This window comes from Panulirus ornatus, chromosome 68 (genome assembly GCF_036320965.1).
Source record: "Panulirus ornatus isolate Po-2019 chromosome 68, ASM3632096v1, whole genome shotgun sequence".
Taxonomy (NCBI): Eukaryota; Metazoa; Arthropoda; class Malacostraca; order Decapoda; family Palinuridae; genus Panulirus; species Panulirus ornatus.
In genome coordinates this window covers 16,947,652-16,962,823 of record NC_092291.1, presented here as the reverse complement: position 1 = coordinate 16,962,823, position 15,172 = coordinate 16,947,652, and the positions used below count along the sequence as shown (strand labels likewise).

General features: G+C 47.4%; 1 protein-coding gene across 1 annotated transcript in view; it reads right to left on the bottom strand.

The window, feature by feature from the left end:
• The window catches only part of Lar (tyrosine-protein phosphatase Lar), a 704,213-nt gene that overhangs the window by 149,098 nt on the left and 539,943 nt on the right, over positions 1 to 15,172 (bottom strand). The window lies entirely within an intron of this gene.

Sequence of the window (15,172 nt, the reverse complement as noted above, 5' to 3'; positions counted from 1 at the left end):
GAACTCAGCCACCACCACCACCACCACCACCAAGTCAAACACCCACCTTGCTGGTGCCCACGTCAACCGTCCTCAAAATTCCCCAAGTACGATTTACTGGTGCTTTCCACCCCACGCAGCTCATGAATCCCCCTACATGCCAGCCCTGCTAGCATGCTTTCACATCCCAAAACGCCACCCCTAATTCTTCCCAGGCTTGTTCGACCGTCAACTCAACAACCTGCAACTGGCACCTGCAGCCACACACACACACACACCCTCACAATGCCACGATGCCAAGCCGATGCCCTTCTAGAACCCACCGTGTCCCGTTATCATGACACGGGAGTCACGACAGTGTCTCGCTGGCACCCCTCTAACCCCACCTCCCTACCCGCCTTACTGTGACGCACCTCGAGGGGCACGGTCAGCCCCCAAAACCACCTACGGCCTTCTAACGACACTCCTAGCTCCGTTGTCAGCTTACGGTGGCGTTATTCGGGTACCTGTGAACACCGCGAACCAACTACGATCTTCGTGTGAACCCACACCAACAAGTCCCCGAGAGAGAGAGAGAGAGAGAGAGAGAGAGAGAGAGAGAGAGAGAGAGAGAGAGAGAGAGAGAGAGAGAGAGAGAGAGAGAGAGAGAGAGAGAGAGAGAGAGAGAGAGAGAGAGAGAGAGAGAGAGAGAGAGAGAGAGAGAGAGAGAGAGAGAGATGGCACGGCAAAAAAAGATTCTTTAAGAATCAAATGAATGATAGACGACAAGCATTACCGCGTTAAGACGCTGGCCTCGACGTAAGATCGCGGGGAAAAAAAAAAAAATTAATATTCGCATTTGGATATAATCATTTCTCCCAACACAAGCATAATATACGTGAAACATCACTCCTCGCCGGCAGACAGGAACAATGAACCAATCACACAAACACCCACTAGTCTATCGGTGGGGAAAAACGAGGTCTTACAGTGAAGCAATGATTCAGCGAGGAACAGAAAACGAATCTTCCAAGATACGGCAGACGCAACAATGGACGGTTAGGTTTTCTCTGAGTACAATGAGAGAAAACGGCATAAAATAAACGAGAGACCCTGTACTCAATCTACAGCCTGCAGACGTGAAGACATTATGGACTAAAGAGTGGAGAAGCATGAGAGCGAAGAAAAAAGCTTTTAGAAACGTACCTCAGGAGGGTACTAGACCAACCAGATGTAGTGGTTAGGTAGGCCTACTGGCTGAGGCCTACGAGAGCCCGATTTTAGCTGAGGCCTACGAGAGCCTAATTTTGACTGAGGTCTACGAGAGCCGGATTTTGAATAAGGCCTACAAGAGCCTGATTTTGACTGAGGCCTACGAGCGCCTGATTTTGGCTGAGGCCTACGAGAGCCGGATTTTGGCTGAGGCCTACGAGATCCTGATTTTGACTAAGGCCTACGAGAGCCTAATTTTGACTGAGGCCTACAAGAGCCGGATTTTGACTGGGGCCTACAAGAGCCTGATTTGAGCAACGGGACAGCAAGATGTGTTTACAGCCTCCTCCGGACAGAAACTACAGTGGGGAGGAGGCAGATAATCCTACCAAACCAACGTTAAGAAAACGGTAAATAACGCACACCAACAAACGGTAAATAACGTCCACCAACAAACGTTGGTTCGTGATTTTGCTTTCATATGAGTAGATCAGCCCCCCCTCCACCCCAGCTCTCGCATGCCTCCTCGCTACACATAACACTGACGTCGAATCTGCCACAGCCCTCCCCCATCTTAAACGACAAAATATGTTCACTGATCTCAATGTTCAGTACTAAAAAAAAAAGATAATACACTTCAAGCAACTCATATTCTTTTTTTTTTTCTATTTCGAAAGGCTTTAATTCCTTCTGGTTCAAGAGGTTTGAATTCCTCCTAGTTCGAAAGGTTCCAATGCCTTCTGGGTCGAAAGGTATCAGTTCCTTCCTAGTTGTACAAAGAGGTTTCAATTCCATCTGGTAAACACACACACAACATGACAATACAGAGACATAAGAGATGAGACATATTATACTTGCCTTTACTGCTTCCATCATCATCTGGAGAGGGGGAAATGTAATAATACATCAATACGATCGAAACCAATAACCTTTAAAGCATCACACACAATATATATATATATATATATATATATATATATATATATATATATATATATATATATATATATATATATATATATATATACAACTGAAGGCGATTATGCATTCAAAAGCCCCCAAAAAAACAAACTAAAAACTTAACAGAAAAATCAAAAACAAAAAGAAAATGTGCATCACCTTCTACCCAGATACAACAGCGTGTGTTCCTACACTCACCTGCCAGCGTCCCTCACAACACTACGTGTTTCTACACTCACCTGGTAGCGTCCCTCACATCCCCCCCAAGTGCTCCACAAAACACACCCCCTACGTGCGTTGTGCTCACTACACACAAACTCAGAAACAAAACACAAAATCCCCAAACTGTGCTTGAAGGAACATACAGTGACCTGTAGGCAAACAGCAACACAACCAAAAAAAAAAAAAACCAAAGTAACACAAAAACAAAATAAAACAAACACCATACCCCAAACAAGGACAGAAGGAGGATAAGGAAAAAATATTCATGATAACAAGAACACACAGCCACTAGAGTTAGTAAGGACAGAACAAACGAAAACAAACAAACACTCACTATGATAACTAGAGTACCAAAACATGAGCAGAAACAGCCAGGTTGAGAGTGAGTGAGTGGAGGCAGGTAGCCAAGGCTGAGGGAGGGAAAGATGGCGGACAGGCCATAGGAAAAAAAAAAAAAAACACAACACACACACACTTACTTGAGTTTCCACCGCTGACTGTGATTGACAGGCGGACAGGGGAGGGGATAAGAGAAAAAAAAGAGACGGGTTAGTGGGTTAGACAGGTGCTAGGAGCTTCCGGTGGACGCTCCTAGCTAAGCGATAGAACCTTTCTTGGCTGGCGAATGCCACCCACTTTCAGCCCCCACAGTCAAATGATGATCATGAACGTGCACAAGAACGTACACACAATGCCACATACTATTGGTATATACATCCCTAGGGTCCCTCTTCAGGGGTTCCCGCAGCTTAATAGAAAAAGGCTGCGCTACACTCAGTAGCAGGGAAATGATGGACTCCTTCGGAGTGAGAAGGTCTTCGTCGACGTCTGTATCCTTTTCGTCCGCTGACGGTGACACAGACTCGCCGAAGGTGACTTCTCACTCCTGTGTAACCTCAAGCGGGCGGAGTCCGCCAACACCCACCATTTACATACACGTACATATACATTATATAAATCATAGACAACAACAAGGGAGGTTAGAGATGCGTTTAACTAGAGACACATGTCCATTAACACATTATACACGGTTGAGAGCAACAGTAATCAATAAACTATACACAGAATAACCACTACCTCTGCATCTGTGTACCAAAAAGTGTTTGTTTAACAACCTATGTTTAATGCTGTGTATATTATTTATACTTAAGCCTGTGCCATCTCAGTACACTGGCAATCATCACTGTTATGTCATTCATCAACACACAATTCGGTTATCAACTATACTACGATGAACAACCACTCATGAGTTAGGAACAGGTTCTTAAAAAAGATTTGAGTATACATATAAAAATACATACATACAGGGTACACAAACACTATCACACAGGCATAGACACACCCACATAAATACATGCACACACACACACACTATCACACAGGCACAGACACACCCACATAAATACATGCATCCACACACTATCACAGGGGCACAGACGCAACCACATAAATACAGGCACACACACACTATCACAGGGGCACAAACACACCCACATAAATACAGACACACACACACACACTATCACACAGGCAAAGACACACCCACATAAATACATGCACACACACACACACTATCACACAGGCACAGACACACCCACATAAATACAGGCACGCACACACACACACACTACAAAAGACACTCAAAATGGAAACACCACAGACACTTGCTGCGTCCTCTCGTCTCCCCTCTCCCTCCCTGTACTCCCCATTCACGATCTTCTTTCCTCAATCCTCGAACCCTACTCGCTCTTACGCTGATGATTCCACGAAATACCCGCGCTACCTTCTCCCCTCAATCACTCCAATTCTCGTTCTTTCGCGCTGAACACATCCATCAATTTTAATCCGGGCCTGCGCAGCACCTTGAGGAAAAACCCGTTAACCTGGTTCAAATCAATGATGCAAAAACACACAACACTATACGTCTTTCCACATCTCTCTCTCTCTCTCTCTCTCTCTCTCGTTACTCACTGTCAAATAACGAACCTAACCTAACAATGACGTACAAGTTGGTCATATCCATGTTCTTCTCTCTCTCTCTGTCCTGGATACCTCAAGTAGAGAATACTATATAAAAAAAAATTGCTTTCCCGAATGTGTGAGTCCTGAATAGGTGCTGTAATCATTTCTCTTGTAAACAGCGGTTCCATTTTCACAAGGGTCTTATTCTACTCCCAGGACGGAGTGCCGCTTGCATATGTAAGGGTGGTTCCTCCTTGATATCTCTCTTAACCAGTGCAGAAAAAAAAAGCCGTCAGCCTTATTGACTCTCCACGTCTATCCTCTCTTCAACCATCTATTTCGTCTGCTGTGGCGGTGCCACCCTCTCACTATTCTACAGGTATTATTATTTCGGCCACTGGCATCAAGAAACCTTGATGCTGCTTTCCAAAGATTCTGTGGAGACCAGCCACACGAGGATTGACCGTTGGGATACCTCCTCCTCCTCTACTGAAAGAGCGAAGTCCTGGAATTCCATTTTTTCTTTCGTCATTCCATCTATCCACACCCTTTCCATCTTCAAGACTCAGGACGACAAACACCTACGGTGTTATGATCACTATTTCTTGTAATCTACTGATCTTTCTTCTGAGATGGTCATTTCTGCCTGTGTCATGTCGGTTTATATATATATATATATATATATATATATATATATATATATATATATATATATATATATATATATATATATATATAAAGGGCGAACATGAAAAAGGAAAAAATCAAGCATTCTTCACATCTTCACTCTCTCATCTCTGAGTCCTTTACTCCTCCATCCTACGACACTATACCCCTCTCTCCACCCCTCACGACTAACGAGGGAAGGAGTGGTAGTGCGGGGAAGGAGCCATGAAGCTAAGAGGCCCCCTGGTGCTGGCCGGACCACGGGTGATTACCGCACACTGGAGGCTAATGGACGCTCACACGGCCCTCATACGGGGGTCACTCCCGGCTTAAGGCCGTGATCACACGTCAGTTCGTACGGTGGAGGGGGTTGGGTCCACACACACGGGGTAACTGCAGGAATCATACGGGAGTTATGAGGAGGATTAATAACACGGTCTACCAGGGGATCTCATCCACTGCTCATACGGGGACCACAAATGTCCCTGTCGCAATAAGGACTCGCGTGCAAATAACTCACGCAAGTTTCTGCGATTCGAGTCGTAATCCGCACGGGACTCGCAGACACTAAGCGAGAGAGAGAGAGAGAGAGAGAGAGAGAGAGAGAGAGAGAGAGAGAGAGAGAGAGAGAGAGAGAGAGAGAGAGAGAGAGAGAGAGAGAGAGAGATTGTTTACGGGTGGTTAAGGAAATGCTCCACGTCACAGCTGGAGCAAACCTATGGGTTGTGGCCAGCCGACCAGCACGTCATCATACCAACCTCCTCCCTTACTGTGTTGAGCCACCCGTAACGTCGCCAGAGTCGGCGTCCGTCACTCCTGACAGACGCTATTCAGAAGTTGGTGCATCCCGCGGGCTCAGACACCCGACAGTCTCTCAAGTGTGGCGGTCTGACAGGTTGAACACAGGGATGGCCTGCCGTAAACCGGAGGGGTGGTGGGCGTTTGTTCAATGCTAAACCTACTCATCGACCTTGCCGTTACCTGGCATTATTGGTGGTGGTGGGGAGGGGGTTGTATCCTCGTGTCATCGCTCCACAAAACTGGTGGGGTTTGTGGTACCAAGCTCTCAAACACTAGAGTGATGCATACCTGCTCTCTAGTCCCTCCCCAGCTACTACTAGTCTCCACTACCCTTTTATAGTCCTGCCTTAACAGTTCTCCCTCGTAATACAGTCTCCATCCAAGTCCCCACCCACACTCTCAAACCCCATTGTAACTGTTCTCTCTAAACACAATGTCCCTCCCTACCTTCTACACTCTACTCCAACCCTTTATAATCTTTATCCATCTCATATAGTTTTATCTCCTCACTAAAAAGTTCTCATCTATCTACCTTGTTTCATCAATGATGGATCCTTTACAATCCTTTGTCATCATCTGCAGTCTCCAGTTATCCTCTATGTCCTCAAACAACAGTTTACACTTGGGTCCCCATCAGCTCTCTTCTTTAACCCTGCGTCCTACATCTCCCTCCGATTCTTATCCCCCTTAACATCCCGTCAATCTTTTATCGTTTCGACACAACCTTCTCCATCAGCCCCACATACCCTCTGCAGTCCATTTCCCTCTGTAATTCCCAGTGATTTTCTATTCACGTGCATTATCGACTTTCATCATCTGATCTCCTCATTCCGAAAACACCTTCAATACTCCCGGCTCACAAATCTACAGTCGTCTACACATCATATATTATTCTGATTCAGTATCTCTTCGTCCGGCAAATATCACCTACATTCCACAGCTAAGACATGATTTAGTCCCCACTCATCCACGTCACAGTCCCCATTCATCCAACGTCGACAGTCCTCATCCACTTCAGCCTCCACCATCCGTAGTCTCCACTCGTCTTCTGGAGTTCTCAGACACACAATGCAGTCTCAACTTACCACATCTACAGTCCCCTACCTATCCCCCAACATTCCGTAGTTACCCTTTACCGTCCCGCCATCTACAGTCTACAGACGGCACTGTTCTTTCTGTAGAGTCCTTATCTCCCATCCACAGTCTAATCCCCTACAAGTTACACACCCTACCTTCTCTACTCTCCCAACCTACCTGATATGGAGACTGCACACCCACACCCACCTCCTCCTGAATCCCCTCACCCCCAAACCCACCTCCGGGCCTCGCCTCTACATTAGACACGCCCGCATACTGACAACACAACAGGCACTTCATGAAAATAAAAAACCCATACAGACGAAAAATACAAAAGAGGGGCACGACAAAGGAGAAATGCACGAGGAGCGGCGTGTCAACAAGAGGGGCCAGAGGGCGCCAGATTAACTCGAGGGGAGCTTTAGTACAAGGAGAGAGAGAGAGAGAGAGAGTAAAGGTGATGCTGGTGTATAGAGAATGGGAGGGGTGGGTGGGTGGTTGGGGGGAGAGTGCATATACAACGGCGCTATACACAGGAGGAGGAGGAGGAGGGAGAGGACGTACAGAGGAATGTTTCAGAGGAACAGAGGACTTACGTTGGGGCTTTATACAGGTTAGAAGGTATGTTGGGAGGGTGTTGGTGTACGGATATATAGCAGTGTTACAGAGGAATAGTGAACATGACGATCGGTGCTATACAGGGAGATGGACCATGCAGCAGGTTATAGAAGGCGAGAGGAGACTATACCGTGGTGCTATATACCAAACTTGGACATACAGAGGTACAATATCAAGGGAGGTTATATATATATATATATATATATATACATATATATATATATATATATATATATATATATATATATATATATACATATATATATATATATACATATATATATATATATATATATATATATATATATATATATATATATACATATATATATATATATATATATATATATATATATATATATATATATATATATATATATATATACATATATATTCCAAACAATATAGAAAGAGCGGTCCATATACAAGACTCATACAGGGTTAAGATCTAAAGTGGCGTCATACGGCGAGAGAAGCCACACGCTGGTGTTCATCAAAGTATGAGGTGGTGAGGGTGAGTTAATTGGGGCTTGGAGGTCATCAAATGAAGACATACAGGTGGACAGGGGAAAAGGAGGAGTGCTCCTGAGGACCTCAAAAAAGAAAAAAAAAAGAAAAAAATGTACACTACGTCAGGCGATGTACTATGCACACAGTACACAGTCATACTGGAGTGTACAGACTAGGTAAAACGAGGGGGTTAGATAATGATGCTGTATCAGTGTACATGTACAGGGTGGAAAGGGTGGGCATGGAGGCGAGCTAGGGAGGTGGCGGAGGAGGGAAGCAGTGGTCAGCTGGTATATAAACAAACACACAGTCTGAAGAGAAGATAGGATGAGGAGAGAAGGAGGACGGGGAGAAGGGAAGAGGCACAACGACGAATGAGGGATAAAGAACCAGCACACGAATAATGGAATGAGAAACAAAGCTGGCTTGTTTAAAGGAAGGGCGATCAAAGAGGAGGATGAAGATGAGATATTGAAATGTGGAAATAATGGAAGCGTGAGAGAATATATCTAGATGTAGGAGGAATTAAAAGATGCACAGAGAAAAAGAAAGAATGAAAAGGGTTACATTAAAAATCAAAAAAGGGGGAGGGGGACGATGAAGAATTAAGTGAGAGAAATATGCAAGAAAAATGTTCAAAAAAAACTATCAGAATCATGGCGACTCCTGCCAACTCGAGCCGTGCGATAATTTCCCCTATTGGGAAGGATGCCTGGCAGCTGTCCCCACGCCCCTGTCGGACGGACGTGTACGGGGTCGCAACTGCACTTACTGCAATCACGACGTCTTTTGACTGTCGCGCTCTTCCAATTCGTAAGCATGAGAAGAGCTTCCCAAGCAAGCTATGGAGGGAGCTCAAATTCCATACAAAGTACTGTGTGATAGACAGACAGACAGACAGACTGACACACACACACACACACACACACACACACACACACACACACACACACACACACTTCAAACACTCAAACTCAAAACAATTCCCCTCCCACCTCTGACCGGGAAAGATAATAAAAGCGAGAATGGAGAGTGATAGGTATGGAAAAGTAAGGGATGGTTGAACAATGGGAGAGGGAGAGAGAGAGTAGGCAAGGAGCGGTGCAGTTAACAGGGACAACTGGAATCGGCGGGGAAAAAAGGGAGAGAGAGAGAGAGAGAGAGAGAGAGAGAGAGAGAGAGAGAGAGAGAGAGAGAGAGAGACGAAGAAAGGGGGACGAGGAAGATCAGAAAGGAAAGCGACGGGCGGAGTGAGAGAACACAGAAGGGGAAAAGACGAGGAAGACGTTATAGCGAACTGGAGTAAGTGAAATAATAATAATAACAATAATAATGCTAATAATAATAATAATAATAACAATAATAATGCTAATAATAATAATAATAATAACAATAATAATGGAAAACAAACGTATGAAACTTTTCAGAGAGAGAGAGAGAGAGAGAGAGAGAGAGAGAGAGAGAGAGAGAGAGAGAGAGAGAGAGAGAGAGAGAGAGAAACGACATGGAAAAATGAAACGAACTACGTAAGCATGAGAGAGAAAAAGAAAATGGAATGAGGAGCGAGAAATGAGGGTATCCACACAAGGCATTGATGGATCGGACCTGGAGTATGGAGGGGGGTTGAGGTAGGGAGTGACGGGGGTGTGGGAGGGTGGCTGTTGGGGGACTCAGTACCCCGGGCGCTGGGTACTACACAAGGTAGGGGCCGCCAAGACAAACACACAGGGAACTTTTTGAATACGCTGGTGATGGGGGAGGTCGTCCTATCCCACCACCAGCAGGTTACGAGGAGCAGGTAAGCAGGCAGACCGCGGGTGTGTTTATACCCCACCGGAGCGGTCGTACAGCAGGCAAATGTCAGCAGGAGCCGGCAAAAGCAGGTGTGTGTGTGTGTGTGTGCGACCTGCTTAAGACCTGCGAAAGTGACCACGAGGAAGCGATTTATAACTCAAGCTTATAACCTGGTCAGTATGTAAACACGATGATATAGTCTTGCCTGAGGTCCTCCTAGGTCAATCTAGTGTCAATACGATGACCCACGATTCAAAGAGGATCATAATTCATCTCGAGCACCTTACCTCGACCTCGACTTCCTGAAGTGTTGTTACAAATGCTTCCTGTAAAAGCAAAGCTGTAGCGACGGACTCGCCCTAAGACCACAACCAGCAAGAGAAGAAGGCTGGCAAATGCCTTGTGTGTTCGTTCCCTCATCACCAACAAAAGGAGGAGGATGAGGAGGAGACTCGCTGTGGGGCCACTAACATGAATACACCCGACACGCGCCGCCGTCTATACCGGCATACAAGAACACACTCCGCCAGAAACAGAGAGAGACACCTCCCACTCTACTCGGCCAGCAGCGGCGGAACAACAACGGGGCCGGTGTACAGCCACTAACGAGGAGCAACGCTGGCAACAATCGGCTTACGCGGTGAAAGGCCCGACCCGGAGAGCACAGAGGTGAGCACCCTGGCAAGACAACAGTACCAGGATAGCGTCTACCTACTGTACGCCTCTTTGAGGGGATGACCGTCTTACTGAAGAGGGGTAAATACACGGCGGTAAACTCTTTACACCACCACCGTGGCGCGTCGCCCTCAGCCCCTTGTTCTGCTGCTGGTGCGCTCGGCCATCGATGTTGCGCTTTGAGGCTTTGGGTCATGGAGATCTAAACGTCAGAGCAGAAGTGTTATAGCATCACAAACGCAATTCTTTTTTTCTTCTTCTAATCCTCTTGCGACAAGGCTCAGAACTGTTTGCTACCTCAAATGTATACTGACGATAGCATCAAACGCTTTCAAAGCTTTCAGCTCACCAGAAATCGGCAAAGTGAGGAGGAGACGCGATGAGGTATTCAACCAACGAAAATAATAACACTTCCAGCAACGCGAGGGTACACCCTCCCACCGCCAACTATCGAGCGAACTGCTGCACTTTATAGCTTGGGCAAATCACTTACAGCAACATAGTTTTAAGCGACTAGGACGTGTTGGAGAAGAGGAAGGGACGGGCCGAGGACAGCCACTCTGAGCACTAGGCGCGGAATAACGTAGTGTGGGGGGGAAGGGCCCCAGTGAAATAAGGGATAACGCCTCCTTTGATAAGTGTGACGAGCCCGGAGCTCGTGTCATAAGGAGGTATGGATCGTTGAGAGAAGTGTGAGGGGGAGAGTTTTATTCTCTCATGTAGGAAAGGGTCCACGTAAGATGTGGTGGTGGGGAGGAGGAGAGGCAGGAGGGAGACCGTGTGATGGGTAATAGAAAGCCCGACAGAAATTTGGGTGAGACCGTATTATGGTTCACCAGATGGTGGTTCCTGAGAGACGTCTGTGATGCCTCGTGTGGTAAGCAGAAGCCCCTGTGAAAAAGTGGACAGAGAGGACTCGTGTGGGCCCCTGCTGAAAGTGGCCTCGTGTGACAAAACAGGAGAGGGGGCCCCCGTGAGAAGTAAAGGGGGTGGGGTGGGTGGGAGGGAGACTTTTCTGATAAGTAGGAGATGGACCCCTTTGAAAAGTAGGGGGTGGAGGAGGAGAATCTCGTATGATAAGTAAGAAGGCCCCTTTGAAAAGTAGGAGGAGGAGGAGGAGGAGGAACTCGTGTCATAAGAAAAGGCCACTTTCAAATAATCAAAAGGGAGTGGGGCTTGTGTAGTACGTAGCAGAGGACCCCTTAGGAGAAGTGTCCAAGGAAGGGAGGTGGGGGGTGTGGTAAGGGAGGGCTTAGGTGGTGGTGAACTGACAGGCAACAAACAATGGAACTCCTGCTAACCGCCCGCAACCTGAATTAACCATTACTTCCACCGGTAATAAAAGTCATCCGAACACTAAGCACGGGGGTAGTAAGCGCTCTCTTAAGTAGCTTTTACTTTTAAAGCTTCATCGTGCCTCAGACCAGAGGCCGCGGGGGGAGACTAGAAGGGAACGGGAGGGCCATGGAGGATGGTGGAGGGGTGGGAAATATTTGGGACGCGGAGCTCATTAACACCTCCACGAGAATAATGGCAGGCACTCGTACGTTAGCAGGCTGATGAACAGGAATGCAAATTAGAGAGAGAGAGAGAGAGAGAGAGAGAGAGAGAGAGAGAGAGAGAGAGAGAGAGAGAGAGAGAGAGAGAGAAGGGTATTACATCAAGGGGGTGAGAGGGCGCCTGAGCAACTAACTCGCCTGCCTCTTCCTTTTTTCGGTGTGTGCCAGTCAACCCCGCCACCCGCGTCCACCGTTCACCCTCATCGGCAAATGATCAAGCTAGACGATCCCCCCCATCAGGTGAACCCCTTAAATACGACGGTACTTTCAGTACGATGGCTCAGGCATCCTGACCTCACTCTCATGGGTTAGGCCAAACCCCCAGACCATCATCACCACACCCGAGCAACACGAAACCCCTGTATGACGGCAACCCTACAACCACACAAACATGTACACATTGGACTCGTTAGGCACTTCGTCTCTGCCACAAACTGCAAACATATGGACAAAATTACAATGTAGAAAACGCACGCAAAAACACAGCTTCTGTGTACTGTACTCCGAGAGGACAGAACAACACCGAGTGTAGTGTGCTTCCAGATAACAGCCGACGTGTGCCACACCAGCTAAACACAGGATGTACATGACACCGTTACTGGTGTGTCTACATCACCCAGAAAGAGGAATGGATAAACAAATATCGTGTATGTGTTAATATCTTACGCCTGTGGGAGCTCAAAAATGACTCTCAGCGCGCATCATTAGATCTAAGCTGATACCGTAAGCTCTCATATTTCATGTATTTACGTAATGACCCACGTACACAACCTAACATTATCATCCACGTGTACATGTTACAAAGACCTACTACCACATGAGCTTATCTAGTCCCCGAGATCCGAGTACAATGGACGTTTCATCTGCGTTCAAGTGAGGACATAAAACGCACACTACCTTCCTGTAGTCACCAATCTACAGGTAACACGGGAACCAACGCTAGGTTGCCGTGGCGGGGAGGAGACCTCGCCTTCGGGATAATCCCTGGGCCTAACAGTCGAGCTGCAGCGGCGCGGTGCCCCGTGGTGTGCTGCCCTAGTAAGCAGCCTCCGCAGGACGGAGACCTGCAGTAGGGAGATCGGCAGGGGCACCCCTGGGAAGAAGGGAGTGAAAGGAGGGAGGGACGCACGAAGGAGGAGTGGATAGCGCCACTGAGGACGTCGGCTGTGTTAAACATCCTACAATATTAACCGGGAGGAGGAGGAGGAGAAGGAGGACGAGGAGGGTTAGGAGGAGGAGGAGGAGAGCTAGGAGGAAGAGGAGGAGGAGGAGGAGGAGGAGGAGGAGGAGGAGGAGGAGGGAGGCATCGCCCTAAAAAGGGGAGTCAACGTTGAGTCAACAAATTAAGAAAGGTGAGCTGCACCTCGTCAATTATGCAGCGAGTGTAGCCAACGGCTCCTCCGTCATCCCCCTGAACAACCCCCTCCATCCCATCCCTTCCAACACCCCCTAACCCGTACTGCACACCCTCTTGGGGGCAGAACACACACACCCAAACCCACCTAACGCGAACTGACTCGCTCCCACCCGACAAACCAAGGGGCGCCGACTCACGAGGGAGGAGACGACCTCCTTGGGATGCCGGGAGGGAAAAATGAGCATATTACGGCCGCTTGTTGACTAAGAGGATTAAAAGAGGATTACTGACAGACCTTCAAGGCTGCCGGCACCCGGGAAAAATGTCACAGAGAAAGTCACTGGCATTTTTCTTTGGTGTGAGCTGGGAGTATCACTGGGTCCAGCGAGGATGAAGATCAGGAGTAATGAGAGAGAGAGAGAGAGAGAGAGAGAGAGAGAGAGAGAGAGAGAGAGAGAGAGAGAGAGAGAGAGAGAGAGGGAAGGAGGGAGGGGAGGAGCAACAGGAAGCGCGGGAAAATGACGAGGAGGTGCGCTAGGAAGATAGGGAAGAGGAGGAGGAGGAGGAGGAGGAGGAGGAAGAACAGCAGCCGTAGCTCAAGGTGGAGAAAAGAGATGCAGATGTAATGAGGTGGGAAGAACAGCAGCAATTCTAGAACGAGGAAGAACATGGAGAAGGGGCAATAATAATGTCATAGGGTAAAGAACATTATACGCTGTAGGAGGAGGAGGAGGAGGAGGAGGAGGAGGAGGAGGAGGAGGAGAAGAGGAGGAGCAAGAAAAGGAGGAGGAGGAGGAGGAAGAAAAGTATGAAAAAGACAATACTGCCAGCGATAAGATGGGGGAACAGAAGGCAAAACCAGCAGAAATACGAAGAAGCAGAGGATTAGCGGGAGCACCCGGAAGGAGAGGACACACTGTGGCAACAGAAGATGCGCTAATGGACACAGCTCAAGATATCAAGGAGGAGGAGGACGAAGAGGAAGAGGAGGAAGAGGAGGAAGAAGAGGAAATCCCTCCCCCATGAAATAAATTCGTGGAAGAAACTTAGCAAATTGCTCCATACTGGCCACCTGAAGGGAGGAATGAAGACACTGACACATGTTGAGGAATGAAGCCACCACAGTCACACAGGTTAGGTGAAGGAAGCCAATGGCACACGTACATGAATGAAGGCATGAGAGCACACGCATAGCAATAAAAGGCACCGGCATACCGTACAAGAATGAATGCCCTGGCACGCGTATCAGGGATGAAGGGCACTTGGTAAACATACAGGAACACAGGCATTGCCATACCAGAAATCACAGCTGGACGGTACGTGTGCATTCTTGATATTCTCACACACACACACACACACACACACACACACACACAACCATATCACACATTCGATTACCTAGTAGGAAAAAAAAGTATATATCACCTGTTCTTTCACTGTTAACTGAAAAAAAAAATATCCACCTGTTCTTACACTGTTACCTGAATGGAAAAATCCTTCAGGATGTCCTGTACACCCTGTGTGGCTCCTACGTTAATCAATGGTCTTACAGAATGTCTCAGTTATCACTATGTGTGTGTGTGTGTATGTGTGTGTGTGTGTGTGTGATACAGGTAAAGAGCTTTACAAGTGTCGCCTCTCGTCTCTTGTGATCTTGTATACAAGTACTTTGATGTTCCTTGTGTGCGTGCGTAAACACACCCGTTTATCCCCGCGGGGAGGATGAACAGCTGGGATTACCTGTGGGCCGAATGCCGCCGCTCAGGATTCGAACCCGTGCGGGCCTCCGCGCCACTAATGG